Here is a 6,000-nt window from a genome sequence, read left to right on the forward strand (position 1 = left end):
AATCGGAGAGCCAACCTCCGACACTTTAATATCGGGGACTTGGTGTTAAGAAAGGTGACACTGAACATCTAGAACCCGAATGAAGGGAAGCTGGGACTGAATTGGGAAGGTCCATATCGAATTACTGGTAAAGGTTCATACAAACTCGAAGTAGGGAACGGTGAACAACTACAAAACAACTGGAACATGACACACTTAAAACAATTTTACTCCTAATGTACGACCCCATTCATTAATTTTTTTTACATATATTGTGAATTGGACTAACACTTGTAGGCGACCGCTAAAGAATGATGTGGTTGTTATGCTTGAAAGCACGCGTTACACTCTTTTTCCCTTGAATATGTTTTGTCCCAAATGGGTTTTCCGGATGTGGATCATGCTAACTTAGAATCAAATGCCGGTTATGAAGTGGAATCGATGGTCGCATCAACAGTATCCGATCACTCTCGATGATCGACCTCGAATACTAGGGGGCCATCACCATCGAGTAATGATTTTAGCAAGCAAGGAAACTTTGTGCTTGAACAGTCTGGGATCGGTAGATAGGATTTATTGTAAGGGCCAAATGGTCAAGTAAACCATGTCCGCGTAGACCACCTAAGCCATAACACGAAACTTGTACACACTTACAATCTTGTATATTGCACACATGAATTAAAGAAAGTTTCTACCTTGCAGATACATAATTTTCCCCTTAAGACTATTACATTTTGTTCCTTAAGGATATCGAGCCCAAGGGCCGCCTCTATCAGGATCCAAGAGATCACTCCCACTCGGGGACTGTCGTCCAAGGCAAACTTGGGTGGCTCGGGCTATTGAAGCCTAGAGGCACAGAAGTCTATTAGGCGGTGCCTAAACATAAAAGGCGACGGCCACCCCCACTCAAGGACTGTCATCCAAGGCAAGTTCGGACGGCTCGGGTATCAAAGCCCCAAGGTACAAAGCTTATTATGAAATACCTGAACTTAAAAGGCTATGGCAACCCTAGAAATGGCTCGGAGACGTCCGATGCCCGTAATCAAAACATAAGGCCTTAAAAAATTTCAAACCGATTCAAAGGCTACCCTCGACAAAACTATAATCTAAAAACATCTAAACATGCACATCGGGGAAAGCTTCTGGTCATACCGAGCCCCCACAAGTTTCAAACAAGATTTACATCGCGAATGAGTCATGTACGAACCTCTGAACAAAACTTTATAACTACGTTTTATTCCATGCAAAGGCATTTGAAACCTTTGTAATCATAAAGGGGAAGTCAAAAGAAACAAACTCAAAAATTACCAAAGGGAAAAAAGGCCTTATATACATTCCAATATGTCACGATCTCAAATTCCCTCCGCAGGAGGTCGTGATGGCACCTAGTCTCCAAGACTAGGTGAGCCTATCAATGCGGAATAATCATACATATCTGAAAATAAATAAACTACAATTCAAATGATTACAACTCCCAAAACCCGGTAAAAATAAATCACAAACTTCTAAGAATTTATTCTCAATGTCTCTATATGTCAAGGTCTAAATAAAATATAAGGAAGCAACATAAAATGATAGAAGGGGACTCCGGAGTCTGCGGACGCTGGCAGATATACCTCGAAGTCTCCGTGCGCAGGTAACTCACTAACGTCTAGGCTGGTAAAATATACCTGGATCTGCACAAAAAAGATGTGCAGAAGCGTAGTATGAGTACACCACAACGGTACCCAGTAAGTGCCAAGCCTAACCTCGGTAGAGTAGTGACGAGGTCAGGTGAGGCACTACTGGAATATAATAATGGCATGGTAAAATGTTTATCAATATAGTAAAATAAAATGACATTGAAAATGAATCAAATATTATGTCACATTTAATGACACCAAATAATTGCAAATAATATCTCGTGGAATCAAAAAAGAATTTCCTTCAACTTTATGAAAATCACAACAATTAATCGAAGGCAACTATGGCCATAAATCAATATCAACAAGGGAACTACCGAGGTACCGCCTCGTAATCCCAAATTATAAATAATTTCACAATATCTCATTTCCTTATATCACCGCGGGAGCCGTCACAGTTTATTTAAAGAAAATATTTTTTCCGAAATAGCATCACGCGTTTTAGCCACCCTTATCACACCGCATGACTTTTAGTATTTACCCCTACTAGCCATGCGTATCAAGCCACCCTTATCTCACCGCATGCGATTCAATATCCAGACCTTATACCACCGCATGCGTATCAATATCACAATTTGTACCTCTAGTGCCCAATATTTCAATTTTCCACAAAAAAATCAACAACAATATTTTTCAATAATAAAGAGCTCACGGCTCATGCCAGAATAATCCAAAAAAAAATCTTACAAAAATATTCAAGAATAAATAACACAGAAAAATAATATTTCAAATTTTTAATACGTTGCTTCAATATCAAATTTAAAAATGTCAAATACTTCATATTAATAATATTTAATTTAAAGAAAATCAACCTTCAAATAATGCATAGTATAAAAGAAACCAAGTTTCAATTAAACAGGTAAAACAATTAGCAGGAAAAAGGCAAACAAATTTAAAATATATATCACAGATCAATGATGAAGAATATAACAAGATAAAATAATTTAATAAATGCTCAACAATGATCTACACAATTTAAAAATATAATCTTTCACATTTGGCCCATGTACTCACTCGTCACCTTGTGTACACGACTTTCAACATATTTTAATAATCACATTAATATTAATTTTAAGGAAAATTTCCCCCATACAAGGTTAGACAAGTCACTTACCTCGACTTGCTCCAATTTAATCAAGTATTATACTTTTCCTCAATTTTCCGACTCCGATCGCCTCGTATCTAATCATAATTAATTCGATACAGTCAATAAAAATTATAGTAATCAATTTAATAAGAAATATTACATTTTTCAATAAAACCCGAAATTAGCTCAAAACTTGCCCGTGGGGCACACATCTCGGAATTCGGCGAAAGTTATGAAATATGAACGCCCACTCAACCACTAGTCTAACCATGCCAAAATGACTAAATTCCAATAACGATTCGACCCTCAAATCCAAAATCTATCCAAGAGGGTTTTCAAATTTTTGCAACTTAAATCAACAACTAAATATTAAAAACAATGATGGATTCGGGTAATCTAACCAAGATTGAGTTAAGAACACTTACCTCAATATTTTACCTTGAAGATATATCAAAAATAGCCTCTGCTCAAGCTCCAATTTGTTAAAAATGGACGAATGGGACGAAGCCCCCCTGATTTTATAACTTACAGATCTGTCCAGGGTGACCTCGATCATGGGGTCCGATCCTGGACCTCGATCATGGGGAGTCCGATTAAGGGGAGTCGGATCATGGACCTCGGTCATGGCCTTCAATCATAGCTTCGATCATGGCCCTCTACCCTGGGGCTCGATCACAACCATCAATCCTGGTTATCGATCATGGCTTCGATCTTTATGGCCTTCGATCACTAGCCTTGGTCATAGCCCTCGATCCTAGGCCTTCGATCAGTGGCCTTCGATCACTGGCCTTGGTCATAGCCTTCGATCCTGGGCCTTCGATCAGTGGCCTTCGATCACTGGCCTTTGAGCTTGCCTTCGATCATGGATCTCGAGCCTGCCTTCGATCCTCGACTCGATTTCTGGGGGCTCGATTGCACAACAGAAGAAAATTTGCAGCAGCTTTTGCAGTAGCTGTTTAAGTCCCATTTTTGATCTGTTAACCATCCGAAACTCACCCGAGGCCCTCGGGACCTCAACCCAATACACCAACAAGTCCTAAAACATCATACGAACTTATTTGAAACCTCAAATCACATCAAACAATGCCAAAATCACGAATCACACATAGATTCAAGCCTAATAAACTTTGAAACTTTCAATTTCTACAAACAACACCGGAACCTATCAAATCAAGTCTGATTCACCTCAAATTTTGTACGCAAGTCATAAATGACATAACGGAGCTATGAAAATTTTCAGAATCGGATTTCGAACCCAATATCAAAAAGTCAATCCCTCGGTCAAACTTCCCAAAAATTCAACCTTCGGCATTTCAAGCCTAATTCCACTACGAACTTCCAAATAAAATTACGATCACGCTCCAAAATCACCATACGGAGCTATTGGAATCATCAAAATTCTATTCCGGGGTCATTTGCACATAATTCGACATCCGGTCACTATTTGAACTTAAACTTTAAATTTTTCATCAAAATTCCATATCTCGGGCTAGGGACCTCGGAATTTGATTGCGGGCATACGCCCAAGTCTCAATTCAAGATACAGACCTACCGAAATTGTCAAAACACTAATCCGAGTCCGTTTGCTCAAAATGTTGACCACAGTCAACTCAGTTGTGTTTTAAACATCTAATTCACATTTTAATCCATTTTTTCACCTGAAAACTTTCTGGAAAGTTTTTACAAACTTCACATGGAAGTCGAGTAATGGTAAATAGTGCTTAGATCACATAATTAATCATTAAATTTAAAGATGACATTTTGGGTCAATCACATTCTCCACCTCTAAAACAAACGTTCGTCCTCGAACGGAGTTAGAAAAAGTACTTGAGCTGGTGAATAAGTGTGGATAATGGCTGCGTATATCAAGCTCGATCTCCCAAGTCGCCTACTCGACTGGATGACCCCTCCACTGAACCTTCACGGAAGCAATGTTCTTTGACCTCATCTTTCGAACCTGCCTATCCAAAATAGCTACTGGTTCCTCAACATAAGATAGATCGTTTTCCAACTGAACTGAACTGAAGTCTAACACATGAGACGGATCGCCGTGATATTTCCGAAGCATAGAAACATGGAATACCGGATGAAGAGAAGAAAGACTAGGTGGTAGTGCAAGTCTATAAGCCACCTCTCCAACTCTCTCAAGAATCTCAAAAGGCCCAATATAGCTAGGGCTAAACTTGCCCTTCTTCCCGTACCTCATCACACCCTTCATAGACGAAACCCGGAGCAATACCCGCTCACCAACCATGAATGCAACATCGCAAATCTTTCGATCCGCATAACTCTTCTGTCTAGATTGGGCTATACGAAGTCGATCCTGAATCATCTTAACCTTTTCCAAGGCATCCTGAACCAAGTCTGTACCCAAAAGTCTAGCCTCGCCTGGTTTGAACCAACCCACTGGAGACCGGCACCGCCTACCATACAAGGCCTCATACAGAGCTATCTGAATGCTTGATTGGTAATTGTTGTTGTAAGAAAACTCAGCAAGTGGTAAGAACTGATCTCAAGCACCCCCAAAATCTATCACACACGCACAAAGCATATCTTCCAGTATCTGAATAGTGCGCTCGGACTGCCCGTCCGTCTGAGGGTGAAATGTTGTACTCAACTCTACCCGAGTACCCAACTCACGCTGTACTGTTCTCCAAAACCATGAGGTAAACTATGTACCCCAGTCAGAGATGATAGATACTGGTACACCGTGAAGTCTGACAATCTCGCGAATATATACCTGAGCCAGCTGCTCTGAAGAGTAAGTAGTAATCACAGGAATGAAATGATCTGATTTGGTCAGCGTATCCACAATCACCCAAACTGCATCAAACTTCCGCTGAGTATGTGGGAGCCCAACAACGAAATCCATAGTGATCCGCTCCCATTTCCATTCTGGAATCTCTAACTTCTGAAGTAATCCACCCGGTCGTTGATGCTCATATTTCACCTGTTGACAATTTAGACACCAAGATACATACCCCACTATGTCTTTCTTCATCCGCCTCCACCAATAGTTTTGTCTCAAGTCTTGATACATCTTTGCAGCATGCGGATGAATGGAGTACCACGAACTGTGAGCCTCCTGGAGAATCAACTCACGCAAGCCATCCACATTAGGCACACATAGCCTGCCATGCATCCGTAATACATTGTCATCTCCAATAGTGACTTCCTTGGCATCATCGTGCTGAACTGTATCCTTAAGGACAAGCAGATGGGGGTCATCATACTGGCTTTCCCAGATACGAT

The sequence above is a fragment of the Nicotiana tabacum genome, chromosome 9 (genome assembly GCF_000715075.1).
Source record: "Nicotiana tabacum cultivar K326 chromosome 9, ASM71507v2, whole genome shotgun sequence".
NCBI classification, from domain to species: domain Eukaryota; kingdom Viridiplantae; phylum Streptophyta; class Magnoliopsida; order Solanales; family Solanaceae; genus Nicotiana; species Nicotiana tabacum.